Raw genomic sequence first — 18,224 nt, 5'->3', positions numbered from 1 at the left:
CATCTGTATATGTGAACTGCTTTTATAGCCTGTCTGCATCTATCCTAACTAAGCATGCCCAGGCCCAAGACAACATTTGCATAGCACCTGCACTGAGTGCTTCCCCAGACACGCTTGGACTAATCAAGACATCTTACTTTGTGGGCAAGATACTTGTAGACTTAAAATATGACAGAAAAAAAAAAAATCACAAAAATAGGTTACATCTATAGAACTGTACATCATAGGTAAATTTAAAGGCAATTTTCATGATCAGCAGCATAAAATCCTTAACATACAACCAAAAGTGTTCAGGAAGCAAAATCTTCATTGTCCTGTATTATTATTACTGATTTTTGTTTCCTGTATTGCAGCTTGTTTACAATTATTTCTTTTGTATACACATTTTTTCTTTAGTTTACAATTATCGTTCAGTAGAAATTCTGACAGGCCCCACAGGAAAAAAATCTCAGGGTTGTATGTGAAGTCATGTATGTACTCTGACAAAAAATCTGAACTTTTGAACGTTAAATAATTTATTCAGCATAAAGTTGTTAGACTGTTCACTGAAAAACACTCATGATGAATCGAAAAAGCAATGGCACATGCAGTTCAATATGTTAAATACACATGATATCATTAGAAATTAAAATATGAAAAATTTCTCATTAATGAGGAACTGTGGAGGAGCAAAGGGATTTCAATTTAAAAAATTGCATAAATACATAAAATAATCACAAAGGATAATGGAAAGGTTATCTTAAGGAAATATTGTACATAGGCAAGGTAGAAACGTTTCAGTTGTACAAAACCTTTTATCAGATAGCATACACTTTGTTCAGTTTTAGATATTGCACTTCAACCTATTAAAAATTCACTCCAGATACGCTAGATAGATGGCATAAGGCACCACAGACACTGGAATCTGGAACAAAAAGGAAATCCATTTATTTATCACAAAATACCTTATACTAAAAAGGGTTCTTTTGCGAGCAAAATCTCGATCATTCATACATTCATGTAAAGAGCTGAATTATAGCATAGGATTGCAATGAAAAGAGAGATCAATCAGTATCAAGCAAGGGCAGCTTGATAGCAGCATTGTGGGTTCAATCATGAGCATGATGGCTGCGGGAAATAAATTGCCTTCAAGCCTGTTAATGCATGCTTTCACACACCTAAGCTTTTTTTTTTAATATTTGGGTTTTTTTTCAAAAATTATACATGGTGACATTTTAAATATATAATATATTAAGCTTTTTCTCACAATCACAACAAACAAAAACAAATCAGTCCCTCCCTCCTCCCCTTCCATACATACAGATCTGTTTGCTGTCAGAGCTTACATATATTTTATGTATGTAGAGTGCAGCAGGGAAAACTACATTTTTATATAATATTGTTACTTTTATTCCCTTTTTTGATCATTTTTATTGCTGTATCTGGGCCCCTGTGTGGTCCAGGTATGGCTTCCAGACCTTTAAAAAAAAGTGTCATATTTATTCTATGTAATATGTGATTTTTTTTCCCCCATAGGTATACAGTTGTACATTTCCGCAGTCCATCGTGCTGTAAGTAGAGTGAAGTTGGACTTCCAAGTGATCGCGATACATTTTTTTGTTACTGCCATTGCTATTTTTATAAATGACAATTTATAGTTGGTTAACTTGTCGCTTATTTCCATGAAATTACCTAATAGATATAGCTCCGGGTCGCCCGTGAAGGCTACTGATAGGTACAATAGCACATCATCAGCGACTGATTTTGTGTTCTTCTTCTCTGACTCTGAAGCCCTTTATATCCGGACCCCTTCCTATTATCTCTGCCAACAACTCAATCTCTAAAATAAAAAGCACTGGGGACAGGGGGGCATCTTTGTCTACTCAATCTACAGAAGGGGAAGACCACCAACATCTGATTATTTGTTATTATTTTAGCTTGTGGTTTATAGTATAAAATTTTATCCAATTTATAAATGTTCTGCCTATACCAAATTTTTCCAGTATTTTAAATAAAATGCACCATTCCAAACAGTCGAATGTTTTTTCCACATCTAGGGAGACTGTAATACTTGGATTTTGTTCAGATTTTGCTATGTGTATTAAATTAAATAATCTTTCTTGACTATTTGAGGAATGTCTTCCTTTAACAAATCCGACTTGGCAAATATTGTCCTATCCTATTAGCCAATGCTTTCACAAGTATCTTATAATCAGTATTTAACAGGGTTATTGGTCTGATGATTAAGTTTTTTGTGGGTCCAAATTTTTGGTAACACTGTAATAATCGTGATTGAGAATAACTCCAGGAGGGTCTGTGTTTCCACAGATTGGTCCAGGACATCCATTAAAGAGGCATTAATAATTCTTTGAATTGTCCATAAAATTCAGGTGGAAATCCATTGTTTCCTAGTGATTTATTAGCCAGTAGTATTCCCTTGTGAAGGGAATATCTAATTCTCTCCTTTCTTCCTCTTCCACCTTTGGAAGTTCAACATTCAGCAAAAATTCTTCAATTTCGTTCTCATCTCCTAGTAATTCTGATTTGTATAGTTTCATGTAATATTGTCTAAAAGTGTCATCAATTTATTTTTGCTTCGATATGAGTATGTCTTTTTGTTTTTATAGCATTTGTCATTCTTGATGACTCCTCTGTTTTAGTCTGTCAAGCTAAAACTTAGTGCGCCTGTTCACCCAACTCATAGTAGTTGTTTAGTCTTTAATATAGCTTTTTCTGTCCTATTTGTTTGTATTGTATCTTAACTTTTTATTCTCTAGTAATCTGTATTCTTCTTGTCATTCTGTTCTTTGATTTTTTTAAATAATCTTTTAATATCTTTCTCCAAACTGTTTACTTCTACTATAAGTTCAATGCTAAAATTCTTCGTATAGGATATAATTTGTCCCCTCAAATATGATTTAAGCATGTGCTTATCAGAAAACTATTATTCATACTGAAGAGCTTGACGTCCTGCTTTGCGGAAACTGCCAAAATGTTTGGCCTGGAAGTCAGCCTGAAGAAAACGGAGGTCCTCCATCAGCCAGCTCCCCACCATGACTACCAGCCCCCCCACATCTCCATCGGGCACACAAAACTCAAAACGGTCAACCAGTTTACCTATCTCGGCTGCACCATTTCATCAGATGCAAGGATCGACAATGAGATAGACAACAGACTCGCCAAGGCAAATAGCGCCTTTGGAAGACTACACAAAAGAGTCTGGAAAAACAACCAACTGAAAAACCTCACAAAGATAAGCGTATACAGAGCCGTTGTCATACCCACACTCCTGTTCGGCTCCGAATCATGGGTCCTCTACCGGCACCACCTACGGCTCCTAGAACGCTTCCACCAGCGTTGTCTCCGCTCCATCCTCAACATCCATTGGAGCGCTCACACCCCTAACGTCGAGGTACTCGAGATGGCAGAGGTCGACAGCATCGAGTCCACGCTGCTGAAGATCCAGCTGCGCTGGATGGGTCACGTCTCCAGAATGGAGGACCATCGCCTTCCCAAGATCGTGTTATATGGCGAGCTCTCCACTGGCCACCGTGACAGAGGTGCACCAAAGAAAAGGTACAAGGACTGCCTAAAGAAATCTCTTGGTGCCTGCCACATTGACCACCGCCAGTGGGCTGATAACGCCTCAAACCGTGCATCTTGGCGCCTCACAGTTTGGCGGGCAGCAACTTCCTTTGAAGAAGACCCCAGAGCCCACCTCACTGACAAAAGGCAAAGGAGGAAAAACCCAACACCCAACCCCAACCAACCAATTTTCCCCTGCAACCGCTGCAACCGTGTCTGCCTGTCCCGCATCGGACTTGTCAGCCACAAACGAGCCTGCAGCTGACGTGGGCTCTTTACCCCCTCCATAAATCTTCGTCCGCGAAGCCAAGCCAAAGAAAGAAGAATATTCATACTATTATTTCTACTTGTCTCTATAAATTTGCAGTCATCTGTTATTTTAAGCAATGTAGTATTGAGGCACCATCTGGATACATTCTCTTGCTTTTTCATTGTTACTATAGTTAATATTAATGGAGAATGGTCTGATAGAAGCCTCACTAGATATTTTGTTTTTATCACTGTACTTTTAACTGAACACACATTAAAAATAAGTCAATCCTTCTATGTGAGTTGTGCTCCCTTGAGTAAAAAGAGTAGTCTCTCTCTGTGGGAATTAATGACCTCCATACATTGATAAGATTGAGATCTTTCATATATGAAATTGTGGTTTTTGCTGCTTTCACCCTCAATCAAGGTATCTTTTATAAACACTGGTGTATTTTTATTAATTAGAGTAGCCACCTCACTTGCCTCTGAACCAAAGGAAGACTATATTATTTGTCCCACCCATCCCCTTTTTAATTTATCATGTTCCAATTTGGTAAGATGTGTATCCTGCAAAAGATTATATCCACATTTAATTTCTTTAAGTATGCCAAGACCCTCTTCCCTTTTACATTACCATTTAACCCATTAATATTAAGACTAATAAGCTTCATTGTTTTATCCATGCTATTTTTCACACAATATTGTATAACAATATCTTCCCAATTTTCTAAATACCGTCATTACATTTCCCTATTAAAACACATTTCCAACATATATATTTCCCTTTTAAGAAACAAACACATCCCTAGTTCTGATTGTGAAACTGATAATATTACCTGGAAGCCCATGAAACAAGTCAGCAGATTCTTCTTCTGAAGAAGAAACCCTCCCTTTGGCACCATCTTTTAAAATCGCTCCTATCCCAGTGCCATCTTCCTCTCCCCCAATTCAGAGTTCCCACTTTGCTGCTTTCCTTACCATCTTTGTCTTTTCAGAGCTTTCCAGATTTCCCTTTTTTTTTTCTTTTTACAATGACAACAAGACGGTTCAGTGCTATTTGTATAAAAAAAAAGGTAAGTCTTTCAGTTAGTCCTGTTTTGAAATGGTCTTTTCAGTCCTTTCAGCTGGCATCTTTAATCTTTTCATAACTTTCTTAAAAATTCTTCCACTTTTTTTATTCTTGAAAATTTGTCAATTGCCTTCAGAGACATCCATCCTCAACATTGCTGGACAAATTATTGAATATTTAAAATTTTCAGACCGCAGTTGTCTCTTTATCTCGTCAAATTCCTTTCTTTGTTTGACCAACGCAGGGCTGAAGTCCTGGAAAAACATTACTTTAGCACCGTCAACCACTAATGGGCCATTATTTTTTTTAATATTCTTATGCTGCTCCCAAGATTGCAGCTCTCTCCCGGTAACATAGAAGTCTTACCAGGGCTTTCAATTTGCAACCTTGCATTTAACTTATTTTGTCCCAGCATTCATGGGATCCATGTTTCAAAGAAACTCACCATGTCTTTTCCCTCTATTCCTTCTCTCAGTCCATTGTTACATCTGCTAAAAATTTCCATATGGTCGATCTTGTCCATTGGTCCTTTCTTTTCGGTGTCCCATATTTTTGCATTTTCTTCCAGCGCCTTCAGCCTGTCTTTTGTTTTGTCCAGCTCAGCCTCTGAATGAGTAATTCATTCATTTAAGTCTTGTACAACTTCTTTAATTTCTGTGACCTTCTCTGATATATCTTTCATTGCTGACTCCATACTCTTAAAACAACAGCATAAAGTTTCCATCATGTACAGGATGGAGGCTATATCTTGGGCTGACTCTCCAGCTCTGCTGGCATCAGCCGGTCCCAAGGCCCCTGCTGAGCCACTCCTCATCAGGCTTCCACTTGATATTCTTGGCTGAGCTGTTACTTCTTCAGTTTTTGATTTTGGTTGCCTCTGTCATTTAGTATTTGTTTTATCCATTTTTGACAATAAAATTCTTGTTTTTGAGCTTTTAAACCATCTTTTTAATACATTTTGTGGAGATCTGTTTACAAAACACCTGCTCAGCTCATTAGCATGGTCACACCCCCCCCACCCTTAAGCCTTCTCAATGGGAGAAGGGAGTGTCCTGGGTGTGAGAGGTCCTTGAATATACTAGCTGCCTTTCCTAGGCAGCAAAGGATGTAAATGGTGTCCATAGAGCTTGCATGATGTTCAGAGCTGCATTCAATGCTTTCTGTACCTTATTCTGATCTCAAGCCAAGCAGCTCCCATACCACGCTATAATGCGTCCAGCAGGCATACTTTCAATGATGCACCTGTAGAAGTTGCTGAGGGACAAGGGGGACATGCCAAACTTCCTTAGTCTTCTGAGAATGTAGAGTGCATTTTCTTCACTATCACATCAAAGGGTTTGTCCCAGGTCAGGTCATTGGAGATATTTATTCCGAAGAACTTCAAGTCTTCCACTCTTTCAATGTCAGCACCATTGGGTTTTGCCCACCTCCCCTGAAATTAATGATCACTTCATTCATCATATCTGTATTCGGTCTCATAATTTATTGATCAAAGATCCCAATCTGAAATGTTGACTGACATTTCTCTCTCGAATGCTGCCTGACCTGCTGAGCCTCACCAGCTTCTCTGTGTTCACTCACAATTTATTCTGACAACTGGATTTTGGAATGCTTGCTGGTAAATCCAACAACCTGACAAAAACTAGAGGTCTGTTTGGATGCAAAATTAAAACACAATCCAATCATATCCAACCCAAACAAGACATCAGCATGAGAATCTTTACTTTCTCTAGTCCCCAAACATTGCCAAGAATCTGTCAAATATTCCACAGCACATTCACACTGGTACATCCATACAGAACTCCCCATGTGTTCAGCTTTTAAAAATGTGGTTTCCTGACAATATTAAGGGCAAATACAATTATTTATTTTGTCCCTCTGTGCCAAAGTATCTCCCAAAACCAAGTGGCATCTTGTAACCCACCCAGCAGTGAATTTTCCCAGTGCCTGGATGGTTACACCCAAACAATTCGGAAAGCAATGATCCTTAATCCAAAGGAATGCACAGATCACCACGGCTCAGAAGAAAAACCTTTCCCCACTGACCCTGGGAGTATAAATTGCACTTTAGTTTACTTTAAAACAATGAACCATCTGGAGTCCTCATCTCAGCATTCATTTATAAAGGGCTGACCTAGCACAAAACGTATGGTCATGTCCCTTCAGTTGAGGCCAGATAGCTGGGTTATAATTAAAAACCATTTCAAAAGTAATAGCAAACCCGACCATCACCATGGAATTGCTCTCAGTGAGCACGATCCTCCAGCCAGAAGCAGGGCAGCTCTGGGCCAACGCAGGCTCTCACATTTATTGCTGCATCTACAAATTATACATGTGTTTGGGTTGCCCCCATGCCATCTCAGGCACCAAGATCTTTGCTTATATAGAGTACAGTTTGACCAGCTGATAACAGTTTTGTGTTCTGAACTGCAGCCATCCTTTCTATTCTCAGTACTCCATTCAAATGCAAAATAATGCAAATATTGGAAATCTGAAATAAAAATGGAAAATGCTGGAAGCATTCAGCAAAACCAGGCCGCACTTGTGCAAAGAGATACAGGGTTAAAATTTTAGAAAATGACTATCAGAAAAAAGGTTACGACAAAAGGTCAGTGACTTGAAAAAATTCAATCCTGTTTCTTCTCCACAAATGCTGCCTAATATTTCCAGCATTTTGTTTTAAATCTATTGTTTTTGACAAAGCTCTGAGTTTTAACCATTAATTTGTCGCACACTTGCACAGGTTTTTGGATCTGAAACACTGAACTATCACACCATACAGCTATATAGTGTGCTGTCAGAGGTGTCCGCCGTTGCACAACACCCAACACAGAGAACTCATTTGTTTGGTGGTGCCTGGCAAACATCCCATGATACTCTCTCCATGAATAGGTCAGGAGTTCTGCCAATCTATTCCCTGATATTCATCCATCACCAAACTAAAAGTAACTTTGCTTGTGGTAGTTTAAAAAAATACTTAGTTATAAGATTCTTTGGCATATTTTGACAATGATGCTTAAGTGAGCGAAAGAACAAGCAATGCACCATCTTCTCTGAACTATAGTCAAAGCATGAAAGGACATTAAATCAACTTTAATTCATGCACAAATACCTTGTAGTCCATGCTAAACATAATTTTTCCATAAATACATCTGGGATTTTTGCTTATCCTTTCAACCGAAAAGGTCATTCCAAGAACAGACTGTTCTTTCAGTGAAGTTTCACATTTCCATCCAGAATTTGCTTTTTATTAGTTTGCACATGTTTCCCCACCCTTGCTCTACTCTCAATTATGTTCATAGCAGGTTTTCATATTTATTATGTTCCTAACTTTACTTAGTGCATTTGTAAAACACAAAAATCTGTAGACACCATTGTGTAAAATAGACAATGCTGGAGAAACTCAGCAGGTCAGTGTCCTTTATATAGTAAAGGTAAAAATATATAACCGATGTTTTGGGCTTGAGCCCTTCATCAAGGTATGGAAAAATGTTGGCAGGCATCCAAATAAGAGTGGGGGGGGTGGTGGAGTGATCAAAGGTAGGAGGTAATAGGTGGAGATGGGAGGAAGGGGACAGCAGCAAGCAAGGGATGAAGGAATGACTGGATGAATAAAGAGGAAAGGAGGGAAATAACTAGAAGGGGGAAGGGAAGGGAGGGGGAAAGAGGAGAGCAGGTTAGCAGAAACAAGAAAAGTTGAGGTCAATGCCATCTGGCTACAGAGTTCCCCGATGGAAAATTGGAGTTGTTGCTCCAATTTACAGTGGTCTTAGTGGGATCATACATTAGCCCATGCACAGACATTCATGTATGGGAGTGTGACACAGAACTGAAGTGGTTGGCTATTGGGAGGTCTCTGTCACTGGTGTGGACGGAGCGATGATGGTGGAGGGGAAGCCACTTCTATTCCTTTCTCTCAATTTCTCCATCTCCGCTGCAGACATTTTGGAAGATCTGGTCTGGAAGAGCAGAAATTGAGAGAAGGGAATAGAATCCTTGCAGGGGCCAGGGTATAAGGAAGTGCATCAAGGTAGTTGTGGGAGTTAATGGGTTTGTAATAGATGTCAGTGGAAAGCTAGTCTCCCAAAATGGATCTGGACTGGAAGACCTCATCTTTGAAATGATCCACCACCATTTTCAGATGGCTTTAACATCGAATTTTCCAGTTTCTGCTAACCTGCTCTCTTTCCTCCCTTTCCCCCTCTATTCATCCTCCCCTTGCTTGCTGCTGTCCCCTTCCTCCCTTCTCCATCTATTACCTCTTGCCTTTGTTGTTTTTAAATCACCTCTGTCTCCTTCTCCCAAAGCTAAAATGCTTCATTTCTCTGGGCTTTATTCATGAATTCAGACCCCTGACTTAAGATTTTCTTTGAACGGCAGAAGGTACCACTGTGTCTGAGAAAACAGAAAATAATGTCGTACTTTAATTGTAGTCTGACCAGTACAGTAAATAATTTGAAGATCATTTCCTCTGGCTTGCATTTCATTGTTTTGGATGTATGGGAGTTTATTGTCATAGACGCAAGTACAATGTAATTCAGAATCAGGATTTTTTTTATTGTCAAGAACAAGTCATGAAATTCAGTGTTACATTATTATCATATTCACAAATACAATGACTGGGACATGTACAAATATTATTTATTATTTCTCTCCATTGATAAATCATTGTCTAATAACCTTGATCTCTTTCAATTTCTTCCTTAATTATCTCAACTACACTCAAAGCATTTGTGTTATCCATTTTTAATTCTTATACGTGGTACTTAACATTTGGCCTGATTAAGTTTTGTCTGCATTATTCTGTCCATTTACATATTTCGTTCGACTCATTTTACAGTTCTCGAGTTGGCTGAGAATCAACTGTCTCTCATTTCAAATTTATCGATTTTCCTTGAGCAACTGAATCCTAATTTCAAAGTATCATGGAGTTTGTTCATTCTATTCAGCAGTCCTCTTCTCCCTGCCTGATCTTCACTGTAACTTAACTACAAAAACCACCTGGTGCTTTTACATATGCCAACCAATTTCTTCAGCCCATTTTCCTCAATTTTTTTTTTAATGGCACAGGGAGCCATTCAGCCCATCAAGTATACATCAATATTCAGACCATTCTTTCTCATCAGTCCTATTTTCTCTTATTCAACTCCCCCAGATTCTCCCACCACTCACCTAAACTGGGAGTAATTTATATGATCCAATTAACCTCCTATCCCATCTTATGGATGCTGTTGGAAACAGGGGCACTTGAATGAAACACACATGGTCACAGAGAAAACATGCGCATTCCACACAGACAGCATCAAGATCAGGATTGAGCTGAACTTGCTGGAGTTGTGCATCATCAGTAGCACTTAATTGCTGCACCACTTCCCCACTCCCTCCCAGCAGTTTTCCAGAAGTAGATCAAAGAAGTGACACCTTGTGATGCATTAAATAAGTTCCAATGAAATCTAGGTTATTTATTTCATTCCAAAGATGGCACGCGCAACTTGCTTTCCATCAAAAAAAAACGCTTCACAAGACTGCAGTAAGTAAAACTTGAGCCCTGCACCTTCCCTGGTCGCAGTCAAAGGAATCATCATTACATGGAAAGGAAGCCAGAGACCTGTATTGAAAATGTGCGTATACCGCCGATAATTGCAAATACTTTTCTGGACAGCAGTCGTATTTCCTCAGCAAATAAAATCATTAATCTGCCAAAAGACATATCAAAGGGGGGAATGGGGAGGGGGGGTGGGGGGGGAGCCCAAGATCATTGGGAAGGGAAAGACAGTATTTTTCAGATAGAGAAGCAATAATTCAACTTCCCCTGGAATCTATCCATTTTTGGGCAGCTTTCCAACAGCTTTGAGGTCAGTCTTACAGTGGCCACCAAGCTGAATGTGATACCACAGGTATCAAAGGTTTCACTCTTCCAGTTTACATATTTTCTTGCTATTAGATGTTGGTAACAATTTGTTGTTCAAATAAAATATGCCATCACCTGGTGCCAGAAAGGGATCAGGTGTATTGAGGATTGTCTTCATCAAAGGGCAGTTCATGTCATTTGCAAAGATAATATCAAAATAATTATCAGAGATTTTAACGTGGCAAGGAATTGAGAGGACAGGAATTTACTGGATCACAGGAGTGCAAGTTTGTAGAAAACCTAAAAGATGGATTTTTTGAGAAGCGCCCCAGGGGATCTGCAGTTCTAGATTGGGTCAAGTGCAATGAACCTGAGGTCGTTAGGGAGTTAAAGGTCTTCGAACCTCTAGGAAGCAGTGACCACAACATGGTTGAATTCAATTTCAAATTTGAAAAGGAAAAAATGTTATCAGATGTATCAATTTTTCAGTGGTAATGAGGAAAGAACTAGCCCAAGTCGACTGGAAAAGCAAACTAGTAGGAGGAACAGAGCAAGATTGGAGGATATTTTTATGTGATAAAAAGGCATGCAGGATAGATACATTCCTAGGAAAAGGAAAGTAGTCAAAGGAAAGATGGTACCAATGTGGCTAACAAAAGAAGTTAAGGCCAAAATAAAAAGCAATGGGGAGGGCATATAAGGTGGCTAAAACTAGTGGGAAATCAGAGGACTGGGATTCCTTTAAAAACTTACAGAAAGAAATAAAGTCATAAGGAAAGAAAAGATGAGTTATGATTGGCAAACAATATTTTAAAAATATACTAAAAAAGTGGTTTTTTCAATATATAAAGAATTAAAGAGACATGTGTTGACATAGGACCAATAGAAAACAAAGCTGAGGAAATTATAATGGGTTACAAAGATATGGCAGAAGAATTAAATCAATATCTTATGTCTGTATTCACTGTGGAAGACATTAGTAATATCCCTGACAGACAGAACCTTCAGGGAGTAGAGTTGGACACAGATTAGATTACTAGTGAAATTGTACGGGTTGCGAATGTGGTTCCGCTGTACAAGAAAAGTGGGAAGCAGGAAAAAAGGGAATTTTCGACCTATGTCTGACGTCGGTGGTGGGGAAGATATTGGAGTCAATCCTAAAGGATGAAGCTATGAAATACCTGGAAATGCTTGACAGATAGGTCCTAGTCAGCATGGTTTTTTAAAGGGTAGATCATGTTTGATTAACCTATTAGAGCTGTTTGAAGAAATCTCAGGTAGGATAGACAAAGGGGAGGCTGTGGATGTTTGTACTTGAATTTTCAAAAGGTTTTCGATAAGGTGCCGCATGTTAAGCTGATAAATAAAATGAAGGTCCATGGAATTACAGAGATCCTATTAGATGGGATAGAAAATTGGCTGATAGGCAGAAAGCAAAGGGTTGAAATTAGGGATCACATTCAGAATGTGCCTGTAACAATCGGTGTTCCGCAGGGATTGGACTTGGGGCCGCTGCTGTTTACAATTTATATTAATGATTTGGATTGTGGAATAATGGCTTTGTGGCCAAATTAGCAGATGACACCAAAATAGGTGGTGGAGCAGGATCTGCTGAAGAATCCATAAAATTGCAGAGGGATATTGGCAGATTGGGAGACTGGGCAAATATATGGCAGATGAAGTACAATATTGAGAAGTGTTTGGTTCTACATTTTGGCAGAGGAAATAAACAGGCAGAGAACTATCTGAATGGGGAGAAAATTCAATCCTCAGAGGTGCAAAGAGACCTGGGCATCTTTGTGCAGAGTAATCTAAAAGTTAATGCCCTGGTAGGGTTGGTATTGAAGAGGCAAATGCTATGCTAGCATTCATTTCGAGAGGTATAGTGTTTAAGAGTAGAGAGATATTATTGAGGCTCTGTGGGGCACTGGTGAGACCCCATTTGGACCCCCTATCTTAGAAAAGATGTGATGTTGTTGGAACGGGTACAGAGGAGATTTACCAGGATGATTCCTGGAATGCAGGGGCTGGAGTATGGGGAATGTTTGGCTGATCTTGGGTTGCACTTGAGTATAGGAGAGTGAGGGGGGATCACATAGAGACATTACGAATATTGAAAGGTTCTGACAGAGTAAATGTGGATAAGATGTTTCCCTTGATGGGCGAGTCGATGACAAAGGGTCACGGTCTTAAAATTAGAAGTTATCAAATTAAAACAGAGAGGAGGAAGAACTTCTTTAATCAGAGGATCGTGGATCTGTGGAACTCACTGCTGCACAAAGCAGTGGAGGCCAGATCACTGGGAATATTTGAACAGGAAATGGATAAGTATCTCATTAGTAAGGGTATCAAGAGATGTGGGGAAAAGGCTGGTAATTGGAACTAGATGTTAGTTTAGTTTAGCTTACTGCATAGTCACAGAACAGACCTGATGGGCCTAGTGGCCTGCTTCTGTTCCTTTATCTTGTTATCTTGTGTGTAGTTGAGGACCAAATAAGAGTTATCAATCAGAACATTCTTCTGCTTTTTGCAATTAAGCTCTTTCCTAAGGGACAAATTGAGACCAACAATGACCTTGCCTGACTGTAGTGACATAAAGATTCTAATTTGAAAGGGGAATGTGTGTAAATGTATCTCCAAAGTGAGGACCCAAAGCCGGGCTTACGTCAGTCGAGGAAAAGATGGGAATGGGACTTGGGCATAATAACTGATGAACAATGGTGGGAAGACTTGTGTCCGAATAGCATGACGGGAATTGTCAATGCAAGACACATGCTGATGCCATATAATTTCTTGCAACATTTGTACCTCACCCAGAAATTTCAGAAATGTGTTTTAGGTGTGGTGTGGAGATCAGAACCTTTATCCACTCCACCTGTGTGGTAAATCTGTGTCATGCTGTCAATCTCTCACTATGCTTAGTCTGCACTACTGGCATTGGACGTGGATTATCTCTACCACCAAGGGCACTCCCCCTTAACTATAACTGCGTACGCAATATCATTCATTATTGTACAACTGAGTTTCTACTAATAAAACCCATGATGTGTGTTTAACTACACTGCCTTTGATTCTTCATTATCTGGCACATCAACCTGGCTATGTACAAGGGTGAGATCCTTCTGGGAAGACCTGAGGGACATTCTGAAAAATATTACAAAAGTGGATTTTCCACAAGATCTGGAGTTGTACCTTCTGGGGGACATTGGTGAAGTACAGTTTAGACTGTCCAAACACCAATTTCAGTTTGTGAAGGTCACCCTGGCAGTAGCTAGGAAGTATATAACAGTACTTGGAAGTCTAACTCCCAGCTAAATATCGCATGATGGAGTGTGAATTGAGGAATAGGTTTTTGCCCCACCTTTTTTTATTTGACATCTGGGGTTCTCTCACCTTGAGGAGTTGTTGATTTCACCAGTATTTATGGGGTCTTTGTATTTCTGTATAGTTATATTTTTAAATTAGAATAATTTAAGGATGGGGAGGGGATGGAGCAAGGTGGACTCTACAAATCATATTGCATGGAAAAAGAAAATAATGTATTGTCTGTTGAATTTACATGAGTCTTTGAACAGTAAAAATAAAATATTCAAAAAACATATGGCATAGAATCAGGGCATTCTGCCCAATAGATACTGTTCTCCACTCAAATCTCCTCCCGTCTTTACCAATCATTAACACAATCTTATATTTCTCTCCCATGAACTTAGCTCATTTTTCTTTGAATGCATGTCTTCTTTTCACTCATCCACCCTTCAAAAATGTACAGGGGGTTGGAGATTAATAGGGTGTAATTGGGTGGCACGAGCTCGTGATCTGGAAGGGCCTGTTACCATGCTGTCTATATATCTAAATTCGAGAAGGAGTTGCATGTTCTTACTATTTCAGCAAAGATTTATTATGGTTGGTGTGATTAGTTGGTCACTTGCTATGACAGTGAATACAATCCATCCCCCTGGAATCTCTCTCCCACTCAAATAGAATTGATCAAATGAACTGAAATTAAAACAAAAAAAAACTTTGCTGCGTTTACAAGAGACTGAGGTTAAATAAACTCAAAGACAATTTAAAATATACCCATGACTACATACTTCCAATTTAATTAACCAAAGGTTGAGTAATATTTTTGGTTTGCAAGGGACCAGAGGGCTGATTTTCCAAAGAGGGTGTTGTTTTATGTGTGTGTGAGTTTTCCCATGCTTTCCAGAGATATTTGGCTGACCTCACACATTGGTGCATGCTAACCAGATATGATGGATGTGCTCACACCAGCTCAAGACATCACCATTCCCACTACTTTCCTGGCTGTCTGCCCATGAATTCTGGTTCACCCTAAATTATGCTGCCTGTTTCTTAACCCATATCAGGGCTCACTCACCCATCATATCTTTTCTGCTCACCACTCAGCCTGGCAGCACTGATTTTAAAATGACTAATCGGCTTCTTAAATCCCTCCTTGGCCTCAACTTCTCTCTACTTTCATAACTCTCTCAGCCCTCAACTCTCAGGGATCTGTGTATTATGCCAACTCTGGCGTTTTGAACATCCCATTTTTAATCATGCAATCAATAGTGACTATGTATCAGGCCCAAACATTCATTCACAACGAATTCATTCCCCTAGCAGCAGCACATGCATTGCTTAAAGTCCCCAACCTTTAATAGCTCAACTCCCAGAAACAATTCTCTATTATACTTTCTGAATAACAATTTTTACAGGGAAAAGGTATCTTCGTATCCTTTAAAGCTGCCATGGATTCTTTCCAAATATTGACAACAAATCTTACAGATTGGGAAAGGTGAAGTATCGCCATCCCTGATCTTCTAATGGAGGTCTGGAACAAAACATCCAATGCAAAATAACACTGCTAGACTAAGACCACCTGCAAATTGGAGGAACAACACCTCATCTTTCATCTAGTCACCTGACAACCGGATGGTATTAACATTGGCTTCTCCGGTTTCCGCCCCCCCCCACCAAAATCTTTCTTATAGCTCTATCACTCTCTCTCTCTCCCTTCCCTTTTCCCTGGTCTCTTTTTCCCCAGCATTCACAAGCCAACCACTCCCCACACCACCTTTATCAATTCTCACCTTTTCTTTCTCCTGGCCTCTTCTCAATATCCATTTATTACCTTTTGCCTATTGGTCTGGACTCTTCCCCCTGCCATTTCTCATTCAGTCGCAGCCTGCTTGTTCTCAAGCCTTGAAGGGCTCAGGCTCAAAACATCCGTATTACATTTCTTCCTCCTATGGACCCTGCGAGTCTGACCAAGTTCCTCCGGCATTTCTGTATTTTTATTAGAGGTAAGTTATTACTGGCCCAAACTGCTCACAGATAATTACTAATTTAGATTATAATCTACATGCAGCCCCAGTCAGAGTATTTGTAGCTCTTTCCTTACCCATTTGCAATCCAGAAGCATTTGCAGAAAAGCAAATAGATTTGTTGTGCAATACAGATGGTACTATGATCAAGAACAATAGACACATCAGGTAAGATGGAGCAAACCACATCGATCTGGACAGTACTGTGGAGCCCAACACTGAACCTTTTATCAGGACACGCCCGACCTCAACAAAACCTGACACATGTAGCAGGGTTCCACCATGTTGTCTGGCAGGCTCCACTAACTAACACAATACTTTTGGGGAGCTCATAGTCTGGAGACACACGAAAGGAGGAAATTAATCTGCCTTTCCAATCAGAAAGACTGCTAAGACACTGGTAAGACCACACTTGGATTACTATGTGTAGTTCTAGTCACCAAGCTATTAGAAGGATATCATTAAGTTGGAAAGGAGGCAGAAGAGATCCACCAAAATGACACCAAGATTTGAGAGCTCAAGTTATAGGGAATGGGTGGGTCTTTATTCCCTAGTCATTGGAAGCTGAGGGTGACTTCAACGAAATATACAAAATCATGAGGGTCCACGATAAAGTGGATGGTTAGTTTGTTTTTCCTTTGGGATTCTAGAACTAGAGATCATAGGTTTAAGATGAGCGGAGTGAGATTTATGAGGAATCAGAAGGGTAGAGGATGGTCCACATCCGGAAGGAGTTGGCAGGAGAAATGAAAAGAAATGAGAAACTAGTACAGTTACAACATTCAAAAGATATTTTAACAGATATATGGATTGTCAGGATTTCAAATGAAATGGACCTAATGTACGGAAACTGGGATGAGCCAAAAATGTTTAATGATGAATTTATTGCCAATTTGGTTGATCATGCTGTTTGGCTCAATGGAAGTGTCACGTGCTTCAGAACATAGGTAAAATAATCATGAGAGCAGGCATGGACGCAGACCACCAGCACTGGAAAAAAAAATGAAGGAAAGCCCATAATGGAATAAAGTCACCAAAAAGTTGTTTTGAATAAATTACCAATGGAATTCTCTTAGTGTTTTGTTTGTTGGACTGCTCTTGAACAGATGTTCCAGGTAACAAAGTGTGCATGCATCCATGTGGGATAAGAGGAGAGTGCAGGAAGAATTCTCACTTTGAATCATGAAATCAATGCACAATAATTCACATTACCAAATATAATTTGCAGTAACAGAGCAACATCTGAGTAAAAACCCTCATGTCCTTGCAAAGTACCTAGATAAGAAAATTAAAGCATGGCCGGCATCAACAGGGCTCACCAATTCTGACTGATAATCTGATGATTTGCATTAACACTATACAGTTTACATGTATTAAAGTGCAAACCCTATTATTCATCAGCTTTCTTTAGCTCTGTTATTTCCCAATCTCAGCAGAGTTCTGAACAATAGCAACATTTGATATTGTTCTGACTGGTACTGTGAACTGTTACCCATGTTGCAATTTCGAAGCATAAAAGGTCATAGTGTCCTTGTGGTCTTCATATTACTTTAGCTTTCATATCACCTGGATTGTGAATGGAATTAGCATACATCATCAAACAGAACTGCATTTGGCAATACTTAACCTGGTGAACATACCCTGATTTTAAGTGTAGCCACTGAAAACATATTTAACATTTTAAATTATAGAACAAATCTTAATGGATAAAGAATGATTAGCTATCAAAACACAAGGGAAATTAAGTGCTCAGAACCATGCATTGATTATTTTAAATTATTGGCTTGGAACATAATGCATCTTTGACTCTCTTTCAGATTTGGTATGCTTTTAGTGAGCTTTAGCACATTTACAAGACTTATGGACTATAATTACAAGGGAATACAGGTAATAGACACATCAGTTATAGGTAACGTGCCTCAACTGGACAATTGCATAAAGACGTGCAACATGCTCACCACTTGAGTCGACTTATCAATAAGCATCAAATAATAGGAACACTTAATCCCAGGCCTCCAGGAATGCTAAAGTAATGATCAATTTATAAAATGAGTGTTGTGAGGGAGAGAGCTATATCATGGTCCTATATTCAAGGTGAAGTAATTTCTTGCATCATCACTCACTATCTCTCATATCACAGTTTGGAAGCCACCTATGAACCTTT

At 39.3% G+C, this 18,224-nt stretch overlaps 1 protein-coding gene across 5 annotated transcripts in view; it reads right to left on the bottom strand.

The window, feature by feature from the left end:
• The window catches only part of znf407 (zinc finger protein 407), a 589,445-nt gene that overhangs the window by 481,267 nt on the left and 89,954 nt on the right, over positions 1-18,224 (bottom strand). The window lies entirely within an intron of this gene.

The sequence above is a fragment of the Narcine bancroftii genome, chromosome 2, assembly GCF_036971445.1.
Source record: "Narcine bancroftii isolate sNarBan1 chromosome 2, sNarBan1.hap1, whole genome shotgun sequence".
Lineage (NCBI taxonomy): Eukaryota > Metazoa > Chordata > Chondrichthyes > Torpediniformes > Narcinidae > Narcine > Narcine bancroftii.
This window is presented reverse-complemented; position numbering and strand designations above follow the sequence as displayed.